The 13,151-nt window shown below is 39.9% G+C and overlaps 2 protein-coding genes across 12 annotated transcripts in view; both read right to left on the minus strand.

Moving 5' to 3' along the window:
* The window catches only part of PLEKHM3 (pleckstrin homology domain containing M3), a 119,060-nt gene extending 117,828 nt beyond the window's left edge, over positions 1–1,232 (minus strand). The window contains exons 1-2 of the mRNA XM_035332362.1: positions 1,113–1,232; positions 34–267 (exon numbers count right to left, since the gene is read on the minus strand). The gene's annotated coding sequence lies outside the window, so the exon portion shown is untranslated. The remainder of the gene's footprint in view (positions 1–33; positions 268–1,112) is intronic.
* Positions 1,233–10,004: 8,772 nt separating this feature from the next.
* The window catches only part of CARF (calcium responsive transcription factor), a 39,312-nt gene continuing 36,165 nt past the window's right edge, over positions 10,005–13,151 (minus strand). For 6 of the 11 annotated variants that reach the window (XM_035331794.1, XM_035331787.1, XM_035331796.1 and 3 more), the window contains 2 exons: positions 12,578–12,743; positions 10,005–12,441 (listed from right to left, as the gene is read on the minus strand). The gene's annotated coding sequence lies outside the window, so the exon portion shown is untranslated. Of the gene's footprint in view, positions 12,442–12,567; positions 12,744–13,151 lie in introns of all 11 variants that reach the window. The other 5 variants (XM_035331788.1, XM_035331793.1, XM_035331792.1 and 2 more) reach the window with 5 other exon arrangements.

The following is a 13,151-nucleotide window of genomic DNA, read 5'->3' on the forward strand; positions in this document are numbered from 1 at the left end:
GCTGGGACCTAGCAAAGGCCAAGTGACTCCTACCTTCTGGCTGCGGGTGCTTCTCTAGTGATGGAGGGAAAGCCAGCAGGAAACTCCAGCCCAAGATCCTTCAGAGCAACTCTCAGTAGCTTGAGTTAAAATTCTTCCAAGGATCCCCAGTCTGTCCTCATCTTCAAATACCAGTTTTAAGAGGCCAGCTTCCGAGGTACTTCACAAGATGAGACGTACACTGGTCACTTCAACAGTGAAATATGGACAAGAGGTTTCAAGCCATCTCTTTAAAAGACAGCATTCAGACAGTGTACTGTAACGATACGCATATATGCAAGTAATTAACCAAAGGAATTTTGGTCTTTATTAGCCTTTTCTAACTACAATATAAAAAGTGTTGTGGATATAAGGCTGACAACTGCTAGATTCATTTTTAGCTAACTATGAAACCAAATAATAAACAAAATTAAACCTACAAGTTGGTGCAGGCCTTTTACTGAAGCCAAGCACTGTTCTTCCACACTGAACTAGCTTGCCTTCGGGTGACGCCACCCTAACAGATGGTTGCACTGTACAGCTAGCCCATGGGCCACAGAGACAAGGCACAGCTACATGTGTGCATGTCAGCATGCCTCAGGAACAGCACTTGAGGGCCACCTGATGTCACTGCTGTCTGTCATTATGAGAAATGGTTTCATTCAAATGAGGTATGAAATGAGGTATGTATGGAACAACAAACTTCTCCATACAGGCACCCACCCATCATCCCTCTCCACTTAGGCAAATATCCTGATGCTAAAGGTTTATCACAAGCAGACGAAGAATGATACATGAGAAATCCTCACCGCTTAAACCAAAAGGCTTTGGTTTGAAGAAGTAAACTCTGAAAAAGATTTCACCCTTATTTCACGAGAGCTTAGTAGTTTTGAAATTTTCATGACTTTGGGCTGTTTCTTTCACCATTTCACCAGCACATGCATTTCTTGTAACAAAAGAAACTCTTCATAGGTGCTCTGTGTCCTCTTTGTGGGATCAAAACATCTCAGAACAACCTTGCAAGAAATCAAAGAGAGAGCACTCACCCTTTACAGGAAGAGAACAAAGTTACAGGGAAATTAAATTGGCAATACCTGGCATCACTCTTACCAGATAGAGCAAGGAAGTGATTACAGTTCTTTCTCCCAATTCTTAGTGCAGTGTTCTGTGCTCAGTAGTATTCCCTCTCCCTGTTTCAAAACATCTGGAGGATCACACTCCTGAAACAGAAAATCAGTCCTCTTTTCAGTATTTAATTCTTCATGTTAATGACTGTTACTATTCACGTTCTTTTTCCTTTTAGAAAGAACATGCAGATGAACACATGCAGAGGAACTGCCCTTGCCTATGGATTCTGCAATCCATACGCTGATTCAGAAAGCAGTGGGTTACTAGGAGCACATGACCTGGCCTCTGATTAGTGCAGGTTTTGCTTTATAAATATCATTAAGTATTATCCTTCTTTGTCACTAGGAGATAATATAGACAGCTTTGTTGTAAATGCATATGCTAAGATGAGATTTTAACAACAAGAATATAGTGACTCAGAATGGAGAATTGAAATCTAGTTGACACCTGAAGAAAGGATAAATGAATGTAGAGATGGAAAAAAAAAGCTTAAAAGCATGGGAAAGGAGAGATGGCTGAAGATTGGACAAATATTTGTCACAAAAAAGGGTAGTTTGGAGCTTCAGCAGTGAAGCAAAACTGAGTAGTTTGTGCAAGAATGCTGAAATGAGATGGTCCTGTGGCAGAAGGGAGCAGACCTCCCAGCAGCAATAGCGACGGGATGGGTGATAAGAGACTGGTGCATCTAGTTCTTGGAACTTCAGCCAGATTAGTACAGCTGAAGGTGAGGCATCTAGTATGACAGAGATAGGAACACAGCCCAGTCAGAGTCATCAGTGTAAAGCAAGCTCGTTAGCAAGACTTTGTCCAACTTTTCCTATAGGCATGGTTCTTACAGGCAGCAAGGAATGACTACATCCACCCTGTGACTTGTCAAGCCAGTTCTATTTACATTGCTTGTAGTTTAGTACTGAGATACCGTCTCCCCAGTTCTCCCTACCTTTTTTTTATATATATATATATTAATTCTGTTAGCATTTGGAACTATCAGAAAATGAATGTAAAGCGGATTCCTTCCAAGTTGCTCTACTTCATTCTGCTTCTATCATCCTGTCACACTTCAGTTAAACTGATCTCAACCCCACCAAAGCAATGAATAGGTAGGTCTGTGTTACAGAGTTTTGGATTGTACCCCTAATTGTGTTTCAGTTCATTTATGTAGATTTCAGCCATTTTTCAATTGCATCTGTGCATTGAAAGCCAGGAGAAAATGAAAAGGGGTAAAAGATGCCTTTCCAGAAAATCAGTTGTGTATGTCTACAAACTATTGTGAGCAGAAAACATATTGAAATATGGGACAGGAAACAGCTATTAATCTCTGTAAGCACACCCCAGTTTATTTCAGTGTAACTTCCCTGCTTTGTTTCCATATCCTTTCAGCTTTTCTTTTTGTAGAAAACATCTTGCATTTTGCATAGCCAGCTAAGCAAAAACATTTCCCTCTAAAGCCCTCCCTCAGCTGGCAGTTGTTGCACCTGCTCTCCTCTTTACTTCTGCTGGCCATTCTGTCAGCAAGTGGGGTAGTGTGACTCCCCAGTCACAGGCACTGACCTGATCTACTCTCAGGACACTGCTCACTCTCCGCGAGAAATCTTTACTATAGCTGACAAGATGCATATCTACGCCAAGACACAGCTTAGTACAGTGATCCCCTTAGCCAGCACCAATCCTGCTGGCTTGGGGATGGGAAGTAATACTGACACCTCAGTGCTGTGGATAGAAAGACCCCAAACTGATCCCATCTAGAAGAAAACTGAGATGACAGCTTTTACAAGTGTAATTTGCTGACTCTAATTAAAAAAAAAAAAAAAAAAAAAAAAGTTTCTAACAACTGGCATATTTCATTACTGCTACTAGGAACTGGCTCTTGTTTTCTCCTCAGAAGCAAAGTTACAGCCAGACGTTCAGTGTCTGCTTCCATACACACGTACAGTGACTGTTCAGCTTAATGCTAAGCTCATTAGGAAACAGCATCTGGAAAAAACAGCAAGACTTGGTTGCTACTGCATTCCCAGGATCTCTGACTGATGTAACCACTTAGGTGCAGCTGCAGTTAGAGACGAGTTAGAGCAGCCCCAAAGCTTTCTTTCTTTGTAGTATGAGGAGTGGGGGCATAAATGTGACTCACAGGTACCTTCCCCAGATCCCAGATCTTGGGAACTCCTATACAAATACCATCCTGAGAGCCAAAATCCTCTTTACCTTCTGTATCCATGACTGTATTTACGTTCAGAGTACATTCACCACTTTGTAAATCCTGAAAAGTGTATGCTATAACAATCTCAGCTTTTTCCCATTTCAGCTTCTATTAAGGTACACACACACAACACACAAAAGACTGTCAGGACTGACAGCGAAGCCAGCTAAATAAAAATGATACCATTGGTGTCCATGGAGATGAACTGTTTTGGTGATAAAGGAACATGACTGTCTTTGCCAGAGATTGTCTACAGCATCACCTGGAAGAGAGCAAAACATCTCTTTGTACTTACTGCATTCTTTAAGAGTAAAGCCCAAGCAATCTTGCTTGATGCATTGTGTTGCAAGATACTGGAGAAAAACTTCAGTCCTGTACACTTGGGTACATCCTAGTATCTTCTATTCCACAAATTAGGCTAAGCTATTAATCATTGTAATCACCAGCCCTTAATGTTGGGAAAAATGTGGTCATTGAGATCAGGTATCTATGAAGTCAATTTGCTGTAAAGCTTCCCATCTTCAGCACTTCACAAGAGCCACCTTGTACAGCTTCCTGAACAACATCTATACCAACAAGATGACATGTTTCTGGCTCTAATATTTCACCAAACACCTACTGTGACTTGCTTGCTATCTGATATATTGTATGGCTATTATGGTGAAAAGCAGGGTAAAGAATTCCAGCTACACATTGCTGGCCTGACAGCATCCCAAAGACTCTCAGAAGAACATTACTCCCACCTGGCTGGTGTAGAGCTAAAGAGAAAAATCGTGACATTGAACACTTCTCACCCCCCCCAAAATGGAAAGGTCAAAGAAGCCTCATACTTCCATAGAGTGGTATCATACATGTTTATCCTGCATTAAACACTTCACTTTTTGAATAAACAAAGAAGAACAGTTCAGCTGTATGTGCAGGAGATGGCTATTGAAGGCTTTTTTATGCAAGCCCCCAGAAGCCTGTGCCCCACTGTGTGTCTGTGTGTGTGTCTGTGTCTGGGGGGGAGGGGGGGGGGGCATCGCTGCCCTCTCCTGGGCAGACCTGCTCCTGCAGCAGCTCAGAGCCTCTGCTGACAAAATTCAGCACCGCAGGTATTTTGCCTCAGGCAGTGAAGGAATGATTGTCCACTTACTGATCACTGCCCTGACACCTTCATTAACCTCACTGAGCACCACAGTGACGGCCAAGCTGCTGCTAAAGGGATACGGATTTGTTGAAACATAATTAAACACAATACAGGTAGTGCTCACTAAGATTGGGAGTCTGAATGACAAAAACTCCAAGAGATAACATGGCTGTAAGGTAAATTAAATTTGCTCAGATTCAGTAAAGGCTATCTTAACCAAGACATTTAAGCTAGTCCATTTCAGGTTTGGTTGCTTTTCAGCTCCTGAAGCCCCCAGCTTCCAGTGGGTAATCTACTCTCAGCTATGCTGCTAGAAAGTCAGATCCCTGGTAAAATAAATAAATAAATAATAAAAAAGAATAAAAACACCAGTCAACATGTTTCAGGATATTACCTTTTGCTTTCAACTCTCTTTCTGGTATTTTGGAAAATTCCCCTTGGAATAATTCTCTGTGCATATGTTTACAATGTGCTTGCATCCACGTGTGCATTCTCTTCTCTGACCATCCAATCCCTGCACGCAGCAATACTCTGCTATGCTCCTTACTCTCTTTCTACACTTCTTGCCCATACCAGGGCTCTTCCAGTGTACAAATCCTGCCCATTTCCTTTCCTCATGTTCTGTTCTGTTGCTTTCTGTGGACACTTGGTGAACTGTTCCTCAGCCCCAACCAGCAAGAGAGCATTCTTTACAGCCTACTGCTGGCTGTTTGTCTCATTGAGGTGCTTCTTTGGTCTACCAGGCTGACACAGACTTGTTAAGGTCTTATCTGAGATGATGAAGGCTGAGATATATATTCCTTTCAGCATTTCAAACCCACTACATAGTCGTTTGCTGAGCTGAGTATATCTCATGCATGGGAGATGCCTGCTGCTAGCTTCCATCCAACCCCAAGCACTCACAGCTCAGACCCGTAGCCTCTCTTCAGCTCTGTGACTACTGCTGGCTGAGCCAGAACTGGGAAAAGGGCAAAACAAAGATTTAAAGCGGCATGCCTCTTAGCTCAGAGAGCTCTGGTATGTTCCCAATAAGCTTTGTCCACTGAGCAGCCTCCCCCAGCTGACACCTGGCTAGACTGGGAGACAGAGTTGTGAAGGGTTTGCATTTGCACCTCAACAATCTCTCCGAGCAGAGATGCAGCACATCAGGACTTCTCAAAGGAAACTTCTGTGGTTCTTTTCTACCTGTGTACAAAACTGATGCCCAGCTGAATCTCTATGTCAGATATAGCCTGAAATCTGCACTACAGAGTGCTTCCTGAACAAATATTAATAGGGTTATGAGGGCTTATTTCCTCACAGGAGGCTGTGAAGATAAATCCAGCCATGACACAAAGGTGCTCAGACACTGAAGAAACTGAGGATACAGCATTTCATTATCTGAGTGTCCCTGAAAATCATGTGTCATTTCCTAAGCAGATAAATTCAGCCCTTGTTTAGCCAGAGATGGAAAAAGTTTTACAGCTACCAGTGACGCTTCCCATCTGTGTTTCCTCAAGAACTGTCCAAGATATGTTTCACTGACTGCACAAGCCATGAGCTCCCTCTAGTATCACAAAAGGATTAATGCAGTTGGTAGCTTTGCCATGCTAAGCGAGCAGAGAAAACATGTAGAAAATATATTAAAAAAAAAAAATAGGAATTCTGCACCTATTCTTCATTCTTGACCAAAAAATCCTAGAAGTCAGTTGTGTGCACATAGCTAAGCACAGACATCTGAAGAACTAGGGGGCAAATACATGCACGGGACAGGAAACTGCAGTATCTTATTTTACAGGCTTATCCACAAAAAGTAGGTTTAACTGCCTAAGTCCACTCGGCTCATCAGCTTTCACAGTGTAACAGTGTAAGCTGACAAAATGATTATTCTGGTCAAAGATTTCTAAGGAGGCAGACACATTGCAAATACATACATACATTGCCACCAAGACAGAGGTAAAAGAAGAAAACTGAAAAGAATGAATTTAGGTAATAGGGGGTGAAGTAACCCTGTAGAGCATCTTAGGTCACAATATTCAGGTAGCCTTTTTAGACTACTCTCTAATCATTACTTCCACTTTATAGCATTTGGGAGCTGAACAGAAGGTTCTTTTAGTTGTGCAAGTGCTCTTCCCAGGAATACATAAATGGTCCACCTCAAATGATTTATGTGGGTGGGTGAGTTTGTGACTAATTTATAATGTAGATTTCAGTGAGTGACTGCTTGGCACAAAGGCAGCAAGACAAAGTAACAGCCATGCTAAATGCTGAAAGCTCTTTCAACACACAAGCAAGTTAGCTGACACTTCAGGAAATAAGTAAGTATTTTTAAGTGACTGTCCATGAAACAGCTGTACATACTATAAACAGTTTAATGCCCTTTTCTCATCAACTACAAGAACTGTCACATTTGCTCATGATAGGATTGCTCAAAATGGCTTTGTACAGTTGTTTATAACAATTATTAATAAATGACTGACAAAAAGACTATAAATATGTATAACTGTGTATGCATTATGTGCAGCCATATATATGGAAAAAAAAAATCAGTTTTTTTGCAGCCTCCAGAAGTACAGCCACTTCCTAAATTTGCGATTTGCCTAATGCATATGGAGTGGCCTCCTGCCTAAAGAGCTGACAACAGCTTTAGAAGAACTGCTACTGTTACCTGAACAGAGATCACTCGTCCTTGCCCAAACCCTGCCTCCCGCCCTTTCAAAACTTGGTGGCAGAAGTGGCCCCCCCCCCCCCCCCCCCCCCCCCCAACAGCTGGATGATTTAAGGGAGTTCAAGCAACTGCTACCCCCAAGCTTCCATCTCTGATTTCTCTTGCAGAGTTGCTCACTGATTCTCCTCAAGACTTTTGTTCTAACATGAATACATATAAAAAAGTAGGGCTTTGCCCATCTTCATTTTTTTCCTTGTTCTCTCACCTGCTGGGTATTGGGGATGATGGCTGTGTCCCCTGCCAACACTCAATAGCTCTGCAGCTGTTGTTTTCCTAACAGCAGCACCTTCAGCCTGTCTCATTTGCTTGTCCCTGTAGATGACAAAAAATTCTCAGCAGGGCAAAGACCTTCCAAGGAAGGAGTGGATTCTTAAAGACGCTATTATTGTGACTTTTATTTAAGTCAGTTATCTACTGCCACAAATAAATAAATAAATAAATAAATAAATAAATAAATAATCTAATTAAAAACCAGCAGAAACGTTTCAGTGGGTTTGGGATGTCACACTGTGCTAGTTCCTTAATCCTTCCTGACACTGCTTGTCCCTGTATACGTGATAACGTCATAAACACAGATTAGAACTTCAAGCTGTAAATTAGCAATGAGAACCTCTGATCCAAAGCAAAAAATCATCTGCTTTTCTCATGCATTATATTAAAATATAAAAAACAACAATGTATTAAAAAAACAACACACCACACCACTGAATATCTCATCTGGAAGGGTGTATTCCACAGAACAAAACATGGGTGAAAACACTTGAGATGTAAACACATTTCCTTATCATAATGAAAAATAAATCACCACTGGAAAAACCAGTACATATGCCAAAATTAAGTTCACAACAACAGTCCTGGAGGGATGAGAGGCATAAGAAAGTAGCTATAGTCAAGGAAATTTCTTTCCCCCTCTGCCTCTCTTCTAACACAAAATACATAAAAAATAAAATTTAAAAAATAGTGTGGTAGGACTACAAATATTGAACATTCTCAAACAATCCTTTTATAATGGGCTGTGGTAAAATGACACTATGAATTTAGCTCAGGATGTAGATAACTGGTGACTCTTTTCTCTGCACCATGCAAACAGGAACAAATTTGGGTGGGTGCTGCTTAGAGTGTTTTGGGAGTTTATTCTAGTGAGTGCTCAGGTCATAATGCCAGCTTGGTTCATATGCTCCAGGAATTATGAACATGTTCTCCAAGCTATTCAAAAGAAGTTGCACATTTTGGCAATAGAACCTTTGTTATGCCTTTCTTCAATATTTTCTACTGTTTCTCCTCTCAAAATTTCTGACATAACTTACTGTCACCGATAAGATAGTCAAAATATTTGGTTGTGTAACTTCACTTCTCATGGAGCCAGACCTCACAATTTATTCTAATTGGCCAGAACGAAAGTGAGTAAATGCTGGTCAAGTACCCCAAGCACTAGTTCACTTCTTTCTCTGGGGGCAAAGATGATAAATGCTTGCTGACCTGTGCAAAAGCAGGTCTGCTTCAAGTATCTGCCCTTGCAGATACTTGCTCCCCTCTTATTTTTCACGATGTTAGTATTTACTCACCATGTTCTTTGGAGGTAATAACATACATATTATGTTTGTTTTATGGTGGAAGATCTAACATGAAGGAAAGTTGCAACAACACAAATTGCCTGAGAATTCATTGAGATTTGCACAATTGGAACCTGCTTTCAAAACTGAAGCTCAACTCAGAAGCCAGTGTTGCCATCTGAGTAGCCTTAAATGATTACATTTCTGGGAAATTAATTTTATCTAAACAGCCAGTTGTTCTTACCCTTCTGTAAATTAAGTAACATCACACAAATCTCTTAACTAAATTAGTAAACAAGGCTACAACACTTCACATTCCAGAGAAACAGCATGACCATTGGAATGACTGGACAAGACTCCCTTGAAGAAATTAAGTTATGGCAACTACAAGTCTAAAAAAAAAAAAAAAAAAAGATTAACAGCCCACATTATTTGCACTAATTGGTCCTGGATCACAGCAAAACCTACACACTTAAAATACTATCTTTTGTTAGCAGAGACGATTATAGGAAAAAAAAATAAATACACTTCTCTTCCTCAAATATCTCAAGATAGTTAGCCATGGAAAAAGATGAAGTATATGAGCTGTTGCATCTGTTTCTATGTTTAAGCAAAACATTTATTGTGGACTTTCTTCTTTGTATCATCCAGCTGGTACATCAGCTAGCAAGCCACTAGAGAATGAACACAATTTTAGGCATCTCATAAATAAGCAAGAAGCATCCCTGACTCAGAGTACTTGTATATACTATAATTGTGCATGGCAGTCAAAACTCTGGAAAACTAGCTGATCATTACAATATTATGCCCAAAAGGAAATGTTTTTGTGAGTCCAGAGGCAACTCCAGTACCTCATCTCTTCAGAAATTCTGGCCACTCAAAATTAAATATAGTTCTGGTTTCCCTACCCAAAACCATTTCTGCAGCAGTCAGGACCCCATAACTCTTTTGAATACAGTCACTTCTGTGCTAAAAACTGCTGTCAAAGAAACAAGAATTCATCCATTCCAAAAGCAAAACACTGATGAAAGAGTAAATTTAGAACATCTGAAGTATCTCTCAAGTGTCTTGTGATACTTACCGTCAGTATTTAAACAGAAACTATTTCTGTTAGCAAATATATGAAATAAAACTTGCCACGAAGAACTTGTGTATTATGCTTTACTGTGTTAACAATTAATTGGATAAAAAAAGATCCCACACAGGGTGCACAAAGGAGTTGAATACTAAGTAAATTATGATAAAGCCAACAGAAACCAAACCCACCACAGATTGGTATTTTACAAAGTACTTTATTTACCAGTTCTTTCTGCAACGGCTTATAATCACTACTTCTGTTTGCAAGCTCAGAATAAATGCATTATCACCAAAAGTATTAGCCTTTGGTCAATGTCTGAAAGACCTTACCTTACTAAGTATTACGCTGATTGACTGTGATTTTTTGAATCACCTATCCACAGCAAAACTGTTCCATTTTGCAGCTGTTTGCTAAACTCACTAGTAATACCTCAGATCATTTTGCAAAGAAGTTCACATATCTGAAAGAGAAGTAGTAGAGAATTTTTTCATAGATTGAGCTTGCTGGAGAAAAAAAAAAAAAAAGAAGGAAAAACAATTTCACAACAAAAACATTGATTGTTTTACTGTTGCAACTGATAAACCCTAGGTTATGGCTTCTGAGGATGATAAATTTGGTTAGTTTTCGTAGGGTAGTTTTCGTAGTAGTTTTTTAAATGAAAGGTGCCACATTTTCATGACCCCAACTATAGCATTGCAAGCAAATTCATTTTGTGTGAACCAAGTTCAGAAGTTAATGGAGTATTTCAGCACAAAAAAACTTTTGGTAGTTGGGGAACATGTACAATCATATGTCCTTCAAGAGGAGCTGGTGGCTAAGTACTCATGGTTGATCCCGACAACTGCAAAATGGGGAATTCCTCTCTCTTTGATAGAACCTCAGGAGACAAGAGAATCATTATGTGCATTTCATCTACGACCTTTACATAGCTAACAAAATTTATGAAATATATTATACAATAACTAAACAGTCAAAACAATAGTCAAAAGTGAGTGATATCATTGGAAGAAATTACATGATGAAGTTACAATGACAGCACAATCCTTTTTGAAGCTCTTCCTCCAATTTATTAGCTAAGAAGTCTTCTTGGTCCACCACAAATAGTTTTGTGTCCTCCATACAAACAGCTCTAATGATTTGCCATGCTCATTTTAACAGAGAATCTTCTTTTCATGGTGAGATGTGGAGAAAGAGGAAGAAAAAAAATAGACTTAGTTAATGCTAGGAAGTTGATTCCATCAATTTTGTATTCCAAATAGCATCCCTAGCCGAGCCATCTTGCCTAGTATCCTGTCTAGATACCCTTAGAGGAAAGCACAGGTTATTTTTGGTAGGTGGACAAAGAACCCACATACAAAACAGAAACTTACTTTCTAAGGAAGTTCCCTTCTCACTGCAACAGGAAAATGCTCCCTGAAAAGCACAGGAACTTAAATCTCATTCCCAAACTCTGCTTATTTCTTCTCCCATGCATGGACTCACAGTACTTTCACTAAAAATTGTACTCACCTCTAACTTTATCCCCTTCAGAAGCACAACTAGATATAATGCTGTCAAGATGCTGCTATCACCCTCATCACTTGCAAGAGCAACACTAGCAAAGTAAATGAAGTAGAAAGTACTGCTGCAGCATCCTTTCCTCAGAGCAACTCCTCCATGCTTGAACCTGTAAAACAGAAATATGGTAGATGTTCTTCTCTACAAGAAATGTAATGGATTATAGAGGTTCATTGACCTTGCAGCTGAGATTTACTACAGTGAAAAAGTGAATGAGAACTTGAAAGGCCAGAACACATTCAGAGGTACAAATCCCAATTTAATCAGGGTATTGTCCTTTCTATGCACAGAATGACTCTTTAAAAAGAGAAATTTGGTCCATTTTGCACCCTGCTTAACAGATTCAAGGCAGTATTTGTTTGCAGTGATCAAAGAGATCTGAAGTATTTGCCACTGTGACTCAAGTTCAAATTGAAGTTTTTATTCAAGTACTTATGGAATTACCCAAAAAGCCCTGTAAACCAAGTAAGAATTGCCCAAATTTACTCTAGAGAATCAGTTGCCAGGAAGAAACACTTTGATTAGTCCAGTCCATCTGAAACAGTTTAGACATCAATTCATACATTTCAAACTATCGCCTCCTCCTGTATCACCACAGTCCACTACCTTCTAGGCTAGGAAATACTGTGAGAGGTTCGCAACTCAGATGACTGAGAAGGTGTTGTGGGCTGACTGGCCCACCCAGCCACTCTCCCAACTCTACCTTCTCAACAGGACGGGGAGAAAATCAGTAGAGAAAACCCATGAGTTCAGATAAAGATGAGATCACTTACCAGTACAGTCACAAGCAAAACAGCCTTAACAGGGGAAATTAATTTAATTTATTGCCAATTAAAATATATTCGCATAGTGAGAAATAAATACAAATTAAAACAATACCTCCCCCACCACCATGCACCCCACCAGTTGTAAAACTGGTAATGCCCTCACTCCACAGATCTCTTCTCAGTAGGAGATTAAGAAGTTTCTCACCTTCATCTCCTTCCAGGTACAAAACCTCAGGTGTGGTAGCAGCTTTGTCAACAACCAAGAACTGTTGTTATACCGCTTTGCATTCAGAAGATAACTAGCACACTGAAGATAAAAGCAAATAAACATTGTTACCATTCTAGCTTTTATTATATGTGAGCTCAGAGCATAAATAGCACCAAAATCAGCTATTAAAAAATTGCATAGTGAAAAACAACAACAAATGCCAACCCACATTTACCGTTCAAAGTGAACCACTTCAGCCAGAAGAAATTGCAAACTTGAGCTGCAACTTTGATAGCCTTCTATCTCCTGGAAGCAGCTTCACACAAACTTCACTTCCTCTTCTGTTCTCCATTCTGATCTCTTGCTGGTTTTAGCTGGAGTACTCTCAGAGGTAAGTGATCCTAAGGAAACATCCAACACCCAGTGAAACAAGAGCTAAAAGCAGAAGCCAAGGAGGAAGCACCTGCACACTTCAGAAAACTGAAGAGTATCATCTTTACAGAACATACATAATTAACTCTCAATTCTCCTTTCCATTTCATTTCAACTTTAAAAGAAATATCTGATAAATTGTTACATTTATCCCTGAAAGAGCAGTGCCCCATTTAAGTACAACCGAATTCTTACCAAGTTTCTTTAGGAAGTAAACACTGAACACTCAGATCTATGACAAAAGAATTTCTAGGCCGCATTTGTCCCCAGTTCCCAAAACCATTGTTAAACTACATGTTTTGTTTGTTTTTGTTTTTGGGGTGGGGGTGGTTAAGGCAATTGAGATTTCCTCCTGCTGCTAACTGGTGATTTTTCTT

Source organism: Oxyura jamaicensis, chromosome 7 (genome assembly GCF_011077185.1).
Source record: "Oxyura jamaicensis isolate SHBP4307 breed ruddy duck chromosome 7, BPBGC_Ojam_1.0, whole genome shotgun sequence".
Classification (NCBI taxonomy): Eukaryota; Metazoa; Chordata; class Aves; order Anseriformes; family Anatidae; genus Oxyura; species Oxyura jamaicensis.